The sequence below is a fragment of the Lactuca saligna genome, chromosome 8 (genome assembly GCF_052625555.1).
Source record: "Lactuca saligna cultivar CGN05327 chromosome 8, ASM5262555v1, whole genome shotgun sequence".
In the NCBI taxonomy this organism is placed as follows: domain Eukaryota; kingdom Viridiplantae; phylum Streptophyta; class Magnoliopsida; order Asterales; family Asteraceae; genus Lactuca; species Lactuca saligna.
This window is the reverse complement of record NC_136424.1, coordinates 204,345,294-204,365,843: the sequence shown is the minus strand read 5'-3', so window position 1 is coordinate 204,365,843 and position 20,550 is coordinate 204,345,294.

Genomic DNA, 20,550 nt, shown 5'->3' with positions numbered 1-20,550 from the left:
GTCAGTTACAATAGAATCATAGCATTTTCCAGATTAAGGTAGACCATCGTTGGGGTGGTCGTTGGTATGAAGTAAGATGAGATCGAGCCTAGGGCAAGGTGGATAGTAGGGTTGGAGAGAGTCTCTCTGTTATGAGAAGATGTCCATTGGGGTTCGGGGCGAGGTTAGGCCTGTGAAGCTCTCGATTGGGTGAGACCCATGGGTGTGGTCCGTTCGTTGGTATAGGTTGGGTGAGACCTGTGGGCGAGGCCCGTATGGTTATGACAGTGCGGGTGAGACCCGATAGGAACCAGTTCGGTCGAGAAATTGGATTATGGTTTTAGTAGGATGATTATGTAGCCATGGGTGGCATAGTGTGGTGCACAGGCTAGGGTATCCTTTTCAGTTGGAGTCTCAAGAACCTGGTGGCTGGACCAGGTGTAAGACTGGCAATCTCAACAATGGTTTGGGGATTTTTATATTCTATTTTAGTGAATGGTTAAAATAAATTAGAGAGATTTCAGGTGAAATGCAAGTGTAAATCCTTGGATCTCAGGCTATCAGTTATGTACTGAGATGGCTTTTGGTTGAGACTCGCATTGGGAAATCGTTAGCGTATATGTGCAAGGTCTTTATTTCAACAAGTTATAGATTATGGAATTTGTATGCCAGGGGAATCAGTTGAAGGGTTCAGGGTCAAAAGAATGTTTTCAGTTCTGATGATAGAAAAAGGTTCTTGTGATTGTGTTTTGGATTGGTTCCACTTGTGTGGAGGTTAGACAAGTTATGGTGCTTTAGAATTATAGCAGTAACATATTGGTTTGACAGTTAAATGAGCAGTGATTTGTTCAGTACTAGAAGGTTTTGTTCGGGATGTTGGTTCCTAGGAAGTAGTAAGGAGTGATTTCGAGGACGAAATCTAAGTTAACTGGGGGAGAGTTGTAACACCCGTTTTCTTGGTCGAATCAAATTAGGATTTCATAGAGTCAAAAGGTTAGATTTTTTTTTTTTTCGAAAGAAAGTGTGCAATAATCCTGAAAGGACCAATAAACCGGGGAGATTTGTAACCCCATGGTTTCCAGGTATTTACACTTTTATCCTTGTTGTGTTAATTTTTGTCACTTTGGTCCAAACGCTAGGCGTTTGACATAAGATGCTAGGCGTTCAAACACCAGGCGTTCTATGATGGATGCCAGACATTTGCACTCAAAGACCAAACCCTAATTTTTAGGGTTTACACAATATTTAAAGAACATTATGGAATCAAAATCCTTGACCACTCCGGCCTCCATCCTCATTTCAAAAACCCTAAGTGTGTATGAGAGTTTGAATCCTTGGTTTATCTTTTTGGTATCATTTAGTGTTCTTGATAAGAAAAGGAAGATCTTTGGAGTATTGCGGTTGCTCTCTAGCTTGTGGATCTAGACTCTTGACATCTTGGAGCATCATTTTGAGGTATAAAGTTCAGATCTTGACGTCTCATTTGTTATATCTTGATTCAAGGGTAGTTTATTGTGACAACCCGAAACTTATTCCGTCATTTTTAACCCCTCCTTCCGTTAATAAGCCTCGTTAATATTAAACTGCCCGTTAACATTTTTGGACTGGTTAATTTATTTGGGACTTTTATAATGACTTAGTAAGGGTTGAAACAAATTAGAAAGACCCTCATTAATCCCTTGAAGAGTTTTAGTTTCAACCAAGTCAAAATACGACCATTTAATCGGGTGCGACCAAAAGCCCCGTTTAACGTCAGTATCAAGTAGATTTCCACAAAGCCACAAGCTCAACCACTATATAAGGGGGAGTAGACTCCATTCACATCCTTTTCACTCTCTCTCTCTACAACTTGTTTTCGATCCAAAAACGCCCATTCCGAGCCCCAAACTAGGAAGTAATCAATCCAAACTTGTTGTGTAGCTTAGTTAACAAGGAAATTCGTGTTTAAGATATCAAATAGGGGCAAATTCATGTGTTTACGGCCCAAGAACACTCTTGGACCGTGAACACGCATAAGTGGGGTTTTTAAGCCCCAAAACCCCTCTAAATTACCCCTAGGGCTTAGATATGACTTGTGGACTTACACCTTCGAGCTTAGAACACTAAAACCTTGCATTTTGGAGAGTAAACATGAGTTTACAGCCCAAGAACACTCTTGGACCGTAAACCCCTCTTCAAGGGCCGTGAACACCTTTTAAGGTGTTAGAAATGCCCTCAAACACCTCCTATGGCATTGGGAAAATGTCTAGAAGCAACCACCATTGAAGTAAAGGCATTAAACATCAAAGAATCATTGGGCATAGGAGTTTACGGCCGTAAACCTCCCTAGGATTGGTCCATGGGCCGTAAACTCCCAAAAGGTGGCCAAATGATGCCCTAACACCCCCATTTGACTTTGAATAATGCTTAGAACTTTATACTCTATCATTTAAGGCTTAGATCTATGAAGGAAATGACCAAGTGAGAGTTTACAGCCATAAACTCCTATTTTAGGGTCGTGAACTCCTTAAATGGTCCATTTGTTGCCTTAAACCCATTCATATGCCTCATATTTGGACCTAGCCTAATTCTATGAGTGAGATAAGAACATTTATCATCCTAGAACACCCCCACCATGAGTTTACGGCCGTAAACTCATGGGGAGTTGGTCTTAGGGCCGTAAACTCTATAAAGAGTTTACTCTTGAAGAGTAAACTCTCTAACTAGGCCATACACTCCCTTAGATGTTACCCGTGACACTCCTAACACTTAACCAAAGTGTTTTCCCCACTTTAGGATGCGTATACGTGTTTAATTAGTATTATATTTACTAATTATATGTAAACATATGTCATCATATGTTAATAGGTCACTAAGTGTGTTCAAGTCTTTATTTAACACTGAGCACCCAACCGGCACCTTCATCCGATCCACTTACAACAGTTGAGTTCATACCCCTGAATTAATCTTTTAAATGTTTTTACATGCTTTTACGGGCGGAATACAAGTTAAAACATGCTAGTTATCATAGCAATCATATGTGATTAATAACCCACATGCACAAGGATTTATCACACTTTCAGCTATTTTACCAAGTATAACATTATAGATGGTTTTCCAAAACGTCTTTACTTGTTTAAATCTTTTCTAAAAATGTCTCTCGTGTTGTATGTTTTACTTCTAAACCAGTTACAGCAGTGTTTTAAACAAAGGTTTTCTCTACTTATATTGTTTTATCAAATTATATTCTAAATGTGTTTATGAACGATTTTCAAACTTGTTTTACAAACTGACTTCAAGTCGTAAATTTCTTATGTGTAAAGGTTTTCCAAAGTTTTCATCAATGTTTTCTTCTATGATTTTACTTCGTTAAATGCATGTCTGTATTTGTATAGTTATATAAATAATGTTTAAAATACTTAGGAAGGCTAGTTCACCCTATTTCCTTTTCCTCGTTGAGATGTGGTCTGGTGGGTATCGGATATCCGTCCGAAGGACGTTTAAACATTAGTTATATATCATGTATACATATATGGATATAAAAGCTCTCTCTCTCTCTCTCTCTCTCTCTCTCGCGCTCTCAGCCAGTACAACGCCTTGAGTAGTAAAGGCCTCCCTCTATTATTCATGTTCCTGGAACCCTAGTAACTATTATAGGAATAGTTAGGAGACTCTATCTCACACTCTATCTCTCTCTATCTCTCACTCTATCTCTCTGTATCTCTCTCTCTCTCTCTCTCGCTCTCTTACTTCAGAATGTGACACACTATTTCCCTCTACGACGCTTCATTGCGCCAACACCGTGTAACCAGAGTCTCTGGGAAGGAGAGCGAACATCATGTGTATAGATCTATACGAGACTGACACTCCCACACCCTGACTACTAGCTACAGTCCGCACCGGTAAGGCCTATGGGTGACATAAAGCCACTACTACTACTGCCACTACCTCTACGCGTGACCTGGAGGGTCATCAGATACTCTATCGTCGATCAACATGGTTACATACGAGTTCACATTCACTCTTTGTTTCAAACCTTGCTAGCTGTATCATTCATTTGATACTATCTGGGGTATGTGTTTCTTTGTTTTAGACCTTGCTAGCCGTATCCATCATTTGATACCGTCTGGGGTCTATGTTTCTTTTTGTTAGACTGGGCCAGGCGTATCATTCATTCGATACTCTCTTGGAGTCTATGATTTCTTTTGCCTTAGTCAACAGTATTCTCTGTTGAGGCATATGTTATTTTCCCTAATGTCTTTACTCGTGATATTCTCCTACTTTCTTTAAAATCAAATACTGTATTTTGGTAATGATAGTATTTCAGGGAAATTTACTCTTTAAAACAAAATTCCATCGAGTCTTGGTAGAAGACTGCCTTTATTTAGAAAATATAGGATTTCTGGAAAGGACATTAATACACTGTAGATTCTAAAATACTACTTATCTTAAAGTTATTTTAAATAAAATGTTTACTTACATAAATGACACTAACTACTTATGAACTCACCAGCATTTATAAAAATGCTGATACTCGCTTTCAAAATAACTTGTATTCTCAGGTCAGCAATAGACAGGTACATCCCGTGAGCTTTTGAAAAGCCAGCCTAGAACCGAGCTGCAACTATATTAGTTTATGTATTACTTTGATGTTTCTATGCAATGTAAACTATGTAAAATTATTACTATTAATGCAATGGTTTTTGTACTTTGATTACTATACTGCATAGGTTGTGATACTTGACATGACGTCATCCACCCCAGAACGTTTTCGCCGTTTCGGTTTTGGGGTGTGACAGATTGGTATCAGAGAATTGTTTATAGTGAGCTCAGTATATCAACTCATAAAAGATATACAACCTATAAATACATAGGGATAAAACACTCTGACCAAGAATTAAACTTTAAAATATAACCATATTTTACCAAAGTATAAGAACATCCAGAATCTAAACACTCGAACACAAGTATCACAAGACGAAAAAGAATAAAAGTCTTTGGATGTTGAGCATTACCATCAAACCTGGGCAGTTATGTAATCGTAAGCTGGAATAAATGTAACCTGATCAACTACATTTATTCGAGGTGCGATGAACGTGTGCTTGGGAGTGATAGTGTTGTTGGAATGAGTCTGAAACTTACCAACTAGGAATGCTAGAGCCAAACATAAAGTTTAAAATACTATGGGAGTATTTTGGAATACTAAAATGTTGGATTAGTGTCTAAGTCCATAACTATTTTGGTATGTACTTGACCTGATGGTGCATGGTCCTTTTGGGTTGCCTTCACCAAAGCAACTTGATAGGATAAATTATGGAGAGAAATTATTAAATATGATTTATTAATATATTTTGAGAATGATATATTAAAGGAGAAATCATATTGTTTAATTAATATTAGTCAATAATTAATTGGTAATTAGTTTTGTGACTAAAAGAGATTAATTAAACTTAAGGGACTGGAATTGTAATTATAAGATAATTGCAATTTGGGCTATGGATTGTCTTATATTACGGAGTGGACGAATTCTATGGGGAAACCCATAAGGAAATCATCCAAGGCCTTAATTAAAGGAGTCCATGGGTTGCTTAGGGCTTAAGCATCCAAATTAGGGTTTCCTTGTTAGATAACCCTAATAACCTCAATATATATATATATATATATATATATATATATATATATATATATATATATATATATATATATATATATATGACCCTTATGACCCAAAAACGTGGTGAAGCTTTCTTCTAGGGTTAGAACACATTTTGGGCAGCCTCCATCCCCTATCCTCTTCATCCTCTTGCTTATGGTGTTTGTGAAACATTAGAGGAGTGACATTTGTGACTCTAAGCTTTCTAAAGTCAATACAAGGAGGAATTGATATTGTTATTGCTACATAACAATCAAGGTATGATCTTAAACCTATTCTCATGATAATATGATTAATTGAATGCTAGAATTAGGGTTTATAGTCTTGGATAACTTGCATGTACAATAGAGAAACCTAGATCCAAGCATTAGGGTTTGTATGAGCACATAGGATGTTCTTATGACCAAAACCCATCAGTGGTATCAGAGACTAGATTGGTTTCTATTGTATTGATGCCTTGTATGTTGAAAAAATTCGATTTTTGTGGTTCTGCATGATGGACTCGGCGAGTCCCACTGTGGGCTCGGCGAGTTGCCCCCTACTCGGCGAGTCCATGGGGGTACTCGGCGAGTTCGAGCGTCAGATGGAGCTATTTTCGGGATTTCTTGCTATTTATCTTTGAGATACTTGCCTCTATCATATTAGATCAATATAAATCTGATTTTATGATATATATGAGTATATTCTTGATCTAATTGAAGATATTTATCAATTAATAAAATATTTGTTTCCTTATGTGATAATTGATTAATTATTTTGATTAAATTGGTAAATTGTTTTGCAAGAAATCATTAAATAAATCAAATATGGATAATTATGTGATTAAATGTTAATTTAGATAGTTGAAACCCTATTTTCCCCTTTAGGTTTTACAGTTTAAATTGAACCCAAAAGTTTTGTTGTTTTGAAATTTAAATAGTTGAAACCCTAATGTTTTGAAATGTTTCAAAACTTGCCCTCAAGTTTTGGAATTTAAATTTTGATTAAAAGTTTAATTTTGATGTATATTTAAATTCTAAACCCTAATTTTTTTGAAATGTTTCAAAACTTGTCCTCAAGTTGTGGAATTTAAAAGTTGATTAAAAGTATAAGTAAGAATATTAAATTCTAAAACCCTAGTAATGTTTTGAAAAGTTCAATTCATTATTAATTAATTAAGGTGTATAATTAAAGGAGGTTTAATAAATCCATAAAAGTTTTGGTTTACAATTTAATTGAATTAAAAGTATAATTATTAAATTTGACCACCTAGTATTTTAAAAGTGTAAAATACACCCTATACTATATATATAACATTAAAAGTCTAACATTATATATATGTATGAGTAAAAGTCAGTCTTACCGTTAGTAGGCCTAATTCACGAAGCTGGTCTATAAGGGGTGTTTAAGGAAATTGCCTATAATATGGCGATTGAATGGGTATCCACTCTTACCCACTGCACTCTTGACTAGTGGAGGGTCGTTAGCCGAACGGGTAGAATAGGACGAAACCTTCCATTATAAGTATAATGAAATACAAAAGTAACTAAATGTTTTTACAAATTCCCAATCTTAGTTACTTAGGCAAAGTGAATTGATGAAATTCCATAAAATTACACTTTGTGCCCTTGTGAAGACGTTAGTAGAGCGTGTGTGGTTTACCGGCACACTAAATGGTTCTAAGCAAAGGTAGCAAAGGGTGACTCAATGTTTGTCATAGTTTGGTGGAGCGCGTGTGGTTTACCGGCACATCGAATAGGTGACTGTAACATGTGAGGGAACCATGTAAGTTTGCATGGTTATTCACACCCGCTTTGTGATCCTCGGCATCCCAGTCACAAACTAGAGGGGTATATCGAGATTTAAACATGCCATTGAAATGTTCAATGAATCTCAAAAGATCTAGGAGTTTTCATAGATTTAAAACTAAAATTTCTTTTTCATTTTTCATGGTGGAAATTAGTGAATCATCATTCACTTACCTTCAAATATTCTGCAACTAGATTACGGCATCCCTTTTCTAGGTTGTAGCGTATTGTGTTGGGTCCTAGCCTTGGAATTTCATTTGGGTGATTTACCAAGGACTCAATCAATCAACTAACTTGAATTTGTTTCTCCCGTTTTGTAGATGTCAAAGTTCGACAACTATGGTCTTCCCAAATCCCGTGGAACAAGCATTCCACATGAAGATGGTATTCCACGATTCGATCGAGGAATAAGAAATCATGCTTCACTTCCTCCACCTCCTCCTATTGTTCTCCCTAACCTACAAGATCGAAGAATTGAAAGGTTCAACATCACTAAAGCCCTATTGGAAATGAAACATGAAGATGGTAAACCCGTGTGTGCCCACGTTCTAGGAATGAAATCACACATTGATAGGTTGATAATGTTGGGTGTGTCATTCCCGGATGAGTTGGCTGTGAATTGGGTTTTGCAGTCACTTCCCGAATCATATAATGGGTTCAAAAGAAAGTATTATATGATGGATCATGATGACAACCTCATTGACCTAACTTACATGCTCATTGCTGCTGAATCAGAAATGATTTCACGAAGCAATGGAGCGTATTTGTTGAGAAAGTCAACCGACCATGCTTCCGAGGACGTTCTAAGAGAAGCAACCTACGTTTGCTGCCAAGAGAAAGGGCGTTGGATAGAAGTCTGCCCCAAGAGCTTGAAAATTCCAAAGATGGGAGAGTCAAAGAGTATGACTGCGCTTCAGGTAAAATCCTCTATCTAACTTCGTTAAGTTCCTATTCATTGATTCAAAATACATGATGTGATAAGATTGCATTTGAATATTTTTTTGCAGGATCGGTGAAAAGAAAGGAAGCTTGGTGAAAGAGCAAGATGAATTTAATCACAAGAAATGGATCTTGATCGCATGGACTTGAAGATTAGATTTTGAGCTTAGATAGTTATGATAGAGTTGTTAGAATTTTTTTTTTTGAAATACATAGTTTTCAATGGATTTTGCATTGTAAGGACAAATGTTTTCCGCTGCTTTTATAAATAAAATAAATTTTCGTTTGACTTATCTATTTGTTTATTTCCTTGCAATGAAATCGTTATGAAAATTGGTGTTTGCATATTTCTACAACAAATGGATATGATTCCAATTTATTGTGTTTATGGAAAAGTCGAGAATTTACCAAATAGGGAGAGTTTCTCATTGTCCAAGTTTCAATTGGACAGAAATTTGGAATCATGCAACTTGGTTGCACGAAGAATGAGAAATCTCATATTTGGAAATTAGACTAATTCATTGACAAAGTGTCAAGTGAAGGACTATGAGATCGAGTACCCAAAGTTGTGTGTTGATCAAGTCCACCATAAAAGTAACAAAGATATTCATCATAATTTACTAAAGGTTTAGTAAATGTGATTATACTTACAAGATTAAGTGTAATTCTAAATTGATTGAAAAAGTTTAAATCAATAGCAAAACGAATAAGAAGAATCAAGTCGGCAGAAAGATAAAAGTTTCTCCATTCTAAGAAGAAGGGAGAGTACCTTTTATGCTTTATGATAGGTCTTACTGATTAAGAACCATATCTCAATTGATCCTCTAAGTGAGTCTTAGTACAATTGTATGTCTAAGAAGAGGAATCAAGAATTGAAGAAATGGTTAAATCAAAAAGTCAATCATACTTCGTTCCAATAACAAGTCTTAAAGTTAAAATTGTGGCAATAAGTGACAAGTATTAAGAAGGTTTTTTAACATTCATCAAATGTGGAAAGTTGTGATGTCTTGGATACGACAAAGACCAACTAGGACCATTTTATGAAGTGTTATGTTTTGATAAAAACTACACTAAATCTTGAATATTTGGTTGTTAAGAAATGTTTATTGACAAGAGAATCTTATATGTCAAGGAGTCATTGGGAGTCTTAATGGTCTTGAAAGGTTTCAAGAACAAATCAAATAAACCTTATCGATCATCACTAGCACACGAGTTGAGGTTTACAACCTATCGTGTTGACACTATTTTGTTTTCTATGCCATTCCAATTGAGTTAATTGTGCATATGAGTCCTATGAGTTCTCGTTTGAATGCATAAAAGGCAAGGACCTTGATCAATGGAAAGTATTTTGATAGGCAAAGGTGAACTGCTTAACTACTTGGAAGACATGGTGGGCAGCTGTGCTACCATAAGGCAAGAAATCAAGATTAAGAAAGTTCGGTCAATATGAGTTTGAATTGGTCGTAAACTTTGGTTTTAACAAATTCACTTGGATAGGAACACATACACCGTTTAAATCTAAGTGTCATAAGATTTCCTCCTTCATGAAAATGATTGTGAGGAAATGATTTCACTAAGAAAGATTTTAAAAAGATAGTGATTGTAAAATTGCATTTTCAAATTCGATTATGGTTACGGTATCCCTTTCCATGATTTGAGTTGTGAGGTTTGGCAATTAGTCTTAATTGTTTAGACACACATATGAACTATCTAAGGCAAAGGTGTATAAGTTCAAGAAGCTTTGATAAAAGATTATCAAAGCACTAAGTATTAGAAACATGGACTTAAGAAATTCAATAGGTATTGTTTTTCTGAAAGTTAAGATGTTTATGAATACATGTCGAAGCTAGTAGGAGCATAAGCGTTATGTTTATAATAATCATCATGATAGTGGGAGCATAAATGTTATGATTGTATGATTATTAAGGCAAGTATTGCAAGTTAGCAATATTAGTTATAGAAAACAAGAGTCATACTTTGCAAAGTTGTAAGGGTTGAATAGTTGTTTTGCTATAATTAAGGGGGAGAATATTATGCTTCATTTCAAATCTAAAGGCCTAGGTTGTGGAATATTAATAAATTAGTCAAAAGTACATAGTGTGTTCTTAAAATTTCGATTATGATTACGACATTCCTCTTCACAACTCGAATTTTGAGAACATAGCAAATAAAACATTATGGCAAAAGATTGATAAAGTATCAAATTTTTATGTAAGACATTTTGCATCGTGTCCCATACGCTTCGGGTATAGGATCGATTGCAAATGCTATAATATTTGACCATTCTAAAATTTTCCAAATGTCTAGCGCATTTAGAGGGAAAAGGGACTAGAATCGGTTTTGACTAAAATAATTAAACAACTATCAAAGGACAATCCAAAGTTCGACGAGAATTGGTTGCTTGTGAGTAGTTGGAAGCATGGTATTGGATGGACCATATCGACATTATTATGAATAGAAAAGATTCTATGAAGAATGAGTTGTCATATGGAAAATATGGAAATGTTTCCATATTGGATGGACCATATCCATATTATTATGAATAGATAAGATTCTATTAAGAATAAGTTGTCATATGGAAAATATGGAAACGTGTCCATATTGGGAATTGAATATTGAAAATCTATGTCTAGATTAGAAACATTTACGCAAAAGGATGTTCAAAGGAATGTACTTTGAGTGAGAGACATCATATCTAAGGAATTGTCTTGTAACAATCTCCGATAGAAGATTTCCTAAAGTGAATCATTCCTTTCCAAGGAGATTCATTTAATAACACGTGATCCCTGACTTAACATCCTAATGGCTTACGCCGCTTGTCAGCATACCTCTTCTGTCGGTCTCGCGATGCTTGAAGTCGAGTTATGATTTGGATTATCTTTTATGTCGTCTCGCGAATAGTTTTCTGGTCCCGTGAGAGTACTGATAAGTGATCTGTATTTTCGACCATAAAGAGTCTCGAAAGGAGCATCCTTGATGTCCGTACGATACCTATTATTGCGTGAGAATTCAATCAAGGGCAACCGGGTATCCCGTGACCTGCTGAATTCAAACACCCAGGCTCGAAGCATGACTTCAAGTGGTCGAATGGTCCGTTCGCTTTGGCTATTGGTTTGAAGGTGGTAAGCAACGCTCATATCTAGCTATGTTCCCATAACCCTCTGAAGTGACTATCAAAGTATTAAAGTAATCCTGTTATCTCGATCCGAGATAGTAGATACCGATATTTCATGGAGTCTCACTATCTCCTGGATATAGATCCAAGGTAATCCTTCCATCTTTTTTGATTTATGTATTGGCAGGAAATGGGCAGATTGGGTTAACCTATTGACAATCACCCAGATAACGCCCAACTCAACTCTTATAACAATAAGCTTCGTCTTTCGACTTCGAGAGTCTTATCCATCCATGCAATGCTTTCTTCGCGATATTATTCGGCTTTGATGCTTTCAAGGCTGGTCGTAGATGTTGATAGTGTTTCGTTCCCGCTTCGTGGGAAGACGAGTATGTTATTGATGAAAATAATGAAAAGGGTTGACAAGGAATGGTTGAGATAACTCAGTTCGTAGGGTCCATGAATGTCGTAGGAGCATTCATTAGACCGAAGGGTATCACAATGAATTTGAAATGGTCGCGACGAGTTCGGAAGACAGTTTTTGGAATGTCGTCTTCTCGGACTCAAAGTTGATGATAACCGGCTCTTAGATCTATTTTTGAGAAGTAACTAGCTCCTTGAAGCTGGCCAAACAGATCGTCAGTCCGAGGGAGTGGGTGTCGATTTTTTTTATAGGGAGCTTATTCAACTTCCTAAGATCGATGTACCTTCTAAAGGATCCGTCTTTTTGAAGAATAAGACCGGAGCTCTCCAGGGTGAGAAGCTTGGTCCGATGAATCCTTTGCTCAGAAATTTTCTTGATTGTATGGATAACTTCTGAATTTCGGCGGGATTCAACCTATAGGGTGAATTGGCAATTGATGTAGTTCCCAGTATGAGGTCGATTCGAAATTCAACCTGTCTTTATGGAGGTATTCCTGGGAGCTTCGGGAAATACACTCGTAAAATCGCATGCTACTGGAATACCTTGTATACTTACTTCTTCCTTGGTCTTGTCCACAACAAGAGCGAGGAAAACGTAGTTTTTCTAGTGCAGGCACTTCTATGCCTTGATGCACGAGATAGGAATAGGATTGGCTCCAGGTTTATCACCGTGGATTATTAGAGTTTCGTGATTGGGAAGGTGAAGGCAAACGGCCCTCTCGCGACACATAGTATTAGCACAGTGGGGGCTTAACCCAACCATGTCGATTATCACATCAAAAATCCTAATATTTATTGGCATCAAATCTATTTGAAATGAATGGTTGTTTAGTGTTAAGGTGTTCCCTACATAAATATATTTGGTTGATTCGGTTTTCCCATTAGTCATCTCCACCGTTAAGGCTTAGTTTAGCCTCCGGGGTTGTGGTTTTAGTAAGTGTTTGAATATGTTACTAACGAAGCTTCACTCAGCTTTACTATTGAATAAGAGGTAAGAGAAAGAGTTGTTAAGTGGGAACGTACCAATAACAACCGTTCGGTCTTGGACTACTTCACCTTCACCCAAGGTCAGGAACATTTCCGATCCTTCTTCTCCTTGATTGTTACCCTTGGGGCAATTGCGCCTGAAGTGACTGGTTCCTCCATTCCCATAGCAGGTGTGACTCGTCTCATCATTGGTGTTGTTGTTAGGGTTGTTGTGATTGTTTCCATTTTCATTTGGCTGACGATTCTGGCATGGATAAGTTCTACAGAATTTGGCGGTGTGATTCTTTCGGTTGCATTTATTACAATGCATCTCCCAGTAGGCTCCATTATGATGGAATTTGCACTGGTTGCATTTTGGAAGGTTTTCATCATATGGTCTCCTGGTTGTTGGTGTAATAGGGGTCATGGTCGAATGAATAGCAACAACATGTTGCTTCCTTGAGAACCCTTAAGTGGGTTGTCCCTTTCTCTTACTCCTAGGATTTTGCTTCCTGCTCTTAAGCTTGGGGTTTAGTGTGCCTCGACAAGCTGTCACTTGTTGGTTCCCATGCTCGTTCCTTTGGCTGGAGTTATTTCCGCCTCCATTGGGGTTATTTGCATTGATTTTTGCCATAGTAGCGGTTACTACCGCCATTACAGCAGCTTGGAACGTAGAAGAGTCCATATGCAGGAGCGGTGTCTCGCGGGCGCTTGTTATTCTTGTGAGATGGCATTTTCCTGTTGCACGTTGATAATCCAAATCATAAGTAATGATCGTCATTCCTAGATGTACTCTATAAATTTTTCATCTTGTTGTATAATTCTTACTGCTTCCATCTACATCCCTATGATGTATTTGCGGTAGTAGGTAATCACAGATTTGGAACGATCGTCACGTCTATCCTTTGAGTATATAGGTTGTTTTGGTTTCGAGACCCTTAAGTATCTAGCGGTTTTAAGGGTTCGCTTGTGCATATAATTGAGTCTATGTGGTAATATGAAATAAAGATAGCACATAATTGTTCCAGTGGTAAGTACCATATTAGTACATGAAAAATAGTAATGTCGGATAGTAGGGGGAAGTAGAAAAGGTTGATCCTAATTGTGGCGGGAAGTGTCTGGTGGTAGTGCTGATGAAGCGGATGCACCTCGGAGATGAGCTACTTTTTGTTCGGTATCTCGTAGTCGTACTTCCCAAACTAATTGTCTCGCTCGAGAGTCTCCATTCACTTCCTGTGTTTGCTTCTCATCTCTCTCAATAGAAACCCACATTTGTTCCGTTCGATTTGGGGTGTCCTGAGCTTGATTATCAATACCTCGAGTGCGCCAGACCATGACTGGGAAGGCCCGATCAGCTATCCTCTATGACTAAGATCGAAGAGACCTTGGTTCCTGCTGTAGTGTGGTCGTATCCCCTGTTGATGACTCCATCTCCAAAGATCATGTGCCCAAGGGGGCATGGGGCCACCAGGGCCCATATGATAAGTCGGTACTTTGGCCCTACATGGAGGATTGATGACATCAGATTCTGCATCTGAGTCATCATCACCATTGCCCTCTGGCTCTTCCAATTCGAGGTCCACTATTGACTCGACGGGTCCATCTGCAAGTTCTACTCCGTCTACTCCTCTGAATCGAGCCACCCTGCTATTCCCTGACTAGGGAGATAGGGGTTTCTTGGCTAATGATACTCGTGTATAGTGTATTGCACAAAGGGGTATAAATACTAGAAACAAATAGCATACCAATTACTCCTATAGTAATTTTAATTTTGTTTAGGTTTGGTTCTATAAGCTCTTTGGATAATTAAATGGTAAGTTTTTGATTCATTGCCCATCACAATTACTCCCGAACACATGTTGGTCGTATTTTGAATGAATGTAGTTGATCGGGCTACATTCACCCCCAATACAACTACATAACTGCCCGAGTTTAATAGCGATGTTGAAATCCTCCAAACACTTTTACTGTTATTGTTGTGTTTTTATTCTAAAATGCACACAAAGGTATGTATTTTTAATTATTAGGTTCAGAGTTGTTTAGTCCCATTGTATTTATAGTTGCATATCCTGTATGATTAGATATGCTAGTTCAACATAAACAATGCTCTGATACCAATCTGTCACACCCCCGAACCAGACGGCGGAAACGTCTGGTGGCTTGTGTGTGACTTCATCTTGAAATATCATTACTGTGAATATAATTGAAACATAACATCATCGTTATCACACATGTAATATAACAACATGCATTGTTTACATCGAGTATTGTTTTTGAATATTACACGCCAAAAAAAGTAAGAGTGTGATGAAACAAAATATCACACAATATCCATTAGTTTGTTTCGTTCATCCTGCTTCAACGGTTTCCTGAGAATACAAGTTATTTTGAAAACGGTCAACATAAAAATGTTGGTGAATTCATAAACATGTTTGTGAAAATGATTTGCATAACTTTGAAAACCACCAGAAAATCCGATATTTTCTGAAAACTGTTTAGTGTGTTTGTGTTAGATCTTGTATTAATGCATGTATGTTATTGTTTATTTGACCAAAAAGGTAAAGAGAATGTAAGAGCATGTAAAGAGAATATTCCCAGACAACTCGATGTTGCCTGTAAAAAAAATGGTCTTCCGTAAACTTCATAACGTTAATTCCTCTAAGCGAGCCGTCATAACCATATTAAATAATGACAATTTCACCTGTCTTGGCATCATTGGATGCCGGTTTTGACTTTGATTATAAGGTTTTCGTCACCCTAGACTGAGTTAGTCTAACTGTAGCGAACAGCTGAGGTGTGGGGTGTCAACCCCGTATAGATCTATACACAAATCCTCGTTCTCCCTCAAAGAGACTCTGGTTATAACTACAGGCTACGATCGTACTCTTAATAGGTGCCAACCGACAAAAACTCGCTAGATCCTTAATCGAATTTACGCAAAGAAAAAGGTATAAACTCCTTCCAGGCCCAATGATCCATGTAAGTGAACCACTAAGGCATCGCTAAACATGTAAATCATTTCAAGACCCAATTGGAATGAGATTATATAACATGGGCCCAAAATATATATGAAATGAAAACTAAGGCCCATTTCACATGTAAAGTATTTACAGGCCCAAATAGCGCACAAATAGTATCCAAGGTCCGTCGCACATGTTAATGGGTCAATGAGGCCCAACAAACATATACATGACCTCTCACACGTAAAAATGGGCCACTAAGGCCCAATAACCTAGAAAATGATCAATTTAAATCCATTTATTGATTTATCATTGGTTTTGGCTCAAGTATTTACTAAAATATCATAAAAAGAAGAATGCATATAAAACCCATTCCCAGGCCCAATAAACATGTAACTGGACCACTAAGGCCCACTATACGTGTCTATTATTTCCAGGCTCAAAAGGAATGTGAATGTCTATCCTAAGCCTAATATACATGTAAAAGGACCCTAAGGCCCACTAAACATATATATTATTTCTAGGCCCAATAAGGATATGAATACCTATCCCGAGCCCAATATTCATGTAAAAGGACACTAAGGCCCACTAAATATGTATATTATTTCCAGGCCCAATAAGGATATGAATATCGTTTTTAACCCGTTTGTTATTGTTTTGTTTATTTTAGCTTGATTATTAACATAATTGATATCTAAAGCCCACTTTTTGTAAAAATGATGTTCTTGGCCCAATAAGCCAAAAATTTACAATTAAGGCCCAATTTTTGTAAGAATAACACTTTAATCTCCAATTTTGTTAAAAACTTGTGTTGATGACTACTTTGTGATAAAAATAACATTTTAAACCCATTTTTGTCAAAAATATCATTTTTGGCTTGATTTTTGTGAAAATACACATTTTTCTGGTTTTTGGCTTTTCCGACCTAATTTTTAGAAAATTTGTAGAAAATTCATCATAAGTCGAAATTTGGATCCGTAAATTCTGGAAGTTTGGAAATTTTGTCTACTTTTTTCAAACGTTTTCTCATAATTTTTGATGGCCTCAAACTAGTGTGAAATTACTCATCTTCACAGGTTGGTCCAAAATTATTTCAAATATGATTGGCAGTTTTGTAAAATTCACCAAAAATTGTATAAAAATCGTATGAAAACGTGATGGTAGTCATTTTAAAGGTATAAATCTGAAATTTAACCATGTAAAACAGTTTTGAAAAATACTTTCATTAAGAGGGTAAAAACAATCCGAGATTGGACTAAAACTTTCCTGTTAAAAGCTATTTTATGAGTTTAGTTTATAGATCATTGAACCCAACACTCATTTTTGCTATATCAAGTATACAAATTTACATGAGATAAAACATACTTTTCCCATGTTTCATATGAAGATCCTAGTGATACACTTCAAGTTTCTTAACATATTTTTAGATTAGTGAAGAAATCAACACATAATCACCAAATGTTTCAAGAAAACACACATAATCATGCATATATACATAGATCTACACATAAGACTTGTATTCCGCCCCCCCCCCCCCCCCCCCAAAAAAAAACAAGTAAAAACAGAAAACAAGGGGGTATGAACTCACCTTGGGGTGTTGGATTTGGTTTTTGGTGAACAAATGAGTAGATCTTGGCCCTAGCAAACTCCTTAAGGATGTTTTCGAACTTAAAGGGTTCTAGAGATCATGATCCACGAAAATATGGTGTAAGAGGAGATTTTTGAAGAGATAAAGAAGTGAAATCATAGATCTAAGTGAAAAACTTACCAAAGATGGTGATCTTGTAGAAGAATCTCTTGAACACACTCACAAATCTTCGAAAATTTGAAGGGATGAATGAGGGAACTTTCTTGTGCTAGAGAGGGAGATTTAAGAGAGTTCTTGTGTTTTTTGAAGTGAAAAATAGGGTGAAATGGGGAGGGTTGGGCCAAATTAATAGAGGAGAGGGGAGATAAGGGTGGTGCATGGAAACATGTGAAGTCCTAGTTACATGTTGGACATATTGCCTTGTTAACCTTTAAACAAAACTGATGTGTCATGGTTTGGTTAAATTACCCTTTTCTGTCTCTTTTTTTTTCTTTTTTGTTTGGGCCAATAATTGGGCTATGAAGAAGGGATTGAAGTAATTTGGGCCTTCTCTTTAGTTGTTTTAATCTATGAAGCCCAATTAGAAGGGTTTACGGCTCATTAGAGCAATTGGGATCATTTATGGCCAAACAAGGCCTATTAGAGATAAAATGAATTATATTAGGCCCACATGGCACAAAATACTCTAATTTCATGATTGTGGTTCCAATTAGCATCCAAATAGGGTTCCTAGGCCCAAGATGGTGAAGTTGGAGATTTATTGGTCCATTAGGCCCAATAAGAGAATCCTAGTCCAAAATGAACTTGAGTCGAATTTCTAGGGTTTCCAACCCTTATTTGAACATATGAGATGTATTTGAACGAGAATAGAGTATAGTATTTACTTAGAGTATAGGCTTTACAATGGATGATGTTTACATAGGAATAGAATTTCCTAGCAAAATGCCAGTTGTGACATCATCCCCCCGTTAGAGGGAATTTCGTCCCAAAATTCTTTCAAAAGGTAGGTTCATGAATGAGAGAGTAATGGAGGGTACCTCTACTACATCTGATCTTTTCATTCCCATGTGAATTCCGGTCCATGCTTAGTGTTCCATCGAACCTTTACAATCAGAATGCGGCTCTGCTTCGTATGCTTCACTTCTTTATCCTTTATCTCAACTGGTTCTTCGACGAATAGGAGATTCTCGTTTATTTCGATCTCTTCTAAAGGAATGACAAGAGTTTTGCTTGATAGGCACTTTTTAAGATTCGATATGCTGAACACAGGGTGTACGTTGCTGAGCTCTACGGGCAGCTGTAACCTTTAAGTCTTTGGACCAACCCGAGCAAGAATCTCGAACAGTTCGATGTATCGTGGGTTTAGTTTTCTCGTTTCCTAAAGTGAATCATTCCTTTCCAAGGAGATTCATTTAATAACACGCGATCCCTGACTTGACATCCTAATGGCTTACGCCGCTTATCAGCATACCTCTTCTGTCGGTCTCGCGATGCTTGAAGTCGAGTTATGATTTGGATTATCTTTTATGTCGTCTCGCGAATAGTTTTTTGGTCCCGTGAGAGTACTGACAAGTGATCTGTATTTTTGACCATAAAGAGTCTCGAAAGGAGCATCCTTGATGTTCGTACGATACCTATTATTGCGTGAGAATTCAATCAAGGGCAACCGGGTATCCCATGACCTGCTGAATTCAAACACCCAGGCTCGGAGCATGACTTCGAGTGGTCGAATGGTCCGTTCGCTTTGGCTATTGGTTTGAAGGTGGTAAGCAACACTCATATCTATCTATGTTCCCATAACCCTCTGAAGTGACTGTCAAAGTATTAAAGTAATCCTGTTATCTCGATCCGAGATAGTTGATACCGATATTTCATGGAGTCTCACTATCTCCGGGATATAGATCCAAGGTAATCCTTCCATCTTTTTTGATTTATGTATTGGCAGGAAATGGGCAGATTGGGTTAACCTATTGACGATCACCCAGATAACGCCCAACTCAACTCTTATAACAATAAGCTTCGTCTTTCGACTTTAAGAGTCTTATCCATCCATGCAATGCTTTCTTCGCGATATTCTTCGGCTTTGATGCTTTCAAGGCTGGTCGTAGATGTTGATAGTGTTTCGTTCCCGCTTCGTGGGCAGACGAGTATGTTATTGATGAAAATAATGAAAAGGGTTGACAAGGAATGGTTGAGATAACTCAGTTCGTAGGGTCCATGAATGTCGTAGGAGCATTCATTAGACCGAAGGGTATCACAATGAATTTGAAATGGTCGCGACGAGTTCGGAAGACAGTTTTTGGAATGTCGTCTTCTCGGACTCAAAGTTGATGATAACCGGCTCTTAGATCTATTTTTGAGAAGTAACTAGCTCCTTGAAGCTGGCCAAACAGATCGTCAGTCCGAGGGAGTGGGTGTCGATTTTTTTTATAGGGAGCTTATTCAACTTCCTAAGATCGATGTACCTTCTAAAGGATCCGTCTTTTTGAAGAATAAGACCGGAGCTCTCCAGGGTGAGAAGCTTGGTCCGATGAATCCTTTGCTCAGAAATTTTCTTGATTGTATGGATAACTTCTGAATTTCGGCGGGATTCAACCTATAGGGTGAATTGGCAATTGATGTAGTTCCCAGTATGAGGTCGATTCGAAATTCAACCTGTCTTTATGGAGGTATTCCTGGGAGCTTCGGGAAATACACTCGTAAAATCGCATGCTACTGGAATACCTTGTATACTTACTTCTTCCTTGGTCTTGTCCACAACAAGAGCGAGGAAAACGTAGTTTTTCTAGTGCAGGCACTTCTATGCCTTGATGCACGAGATAGGAATAGGATTGGCTCCAGGTTTATCACCATGGATTATTAGAGTTTCGTGATTGGGAAGGTGAAGGCAAACGGCCCTCTCGCGACACATAGTATCAGCACAGTGGGGGCTTAACCCAACCATGTCGATTATCACATCAAAAATCCTAGTATTTATTGGCATCAAATCTATTTGAAATGAATGGTTGTTTAGTGTTAAGGTGTTCCCTACATAAATATATTTGGTTGATTCGGTTTTCCCATTAGTCATCTCCACCGTTAAGGCTTAGTTTAGCCTCCGGGGTTGTGGTTTTAGTAAGTGTTTGAATATGTTACTAACGAAGCTTCACTCAGCTTTACTA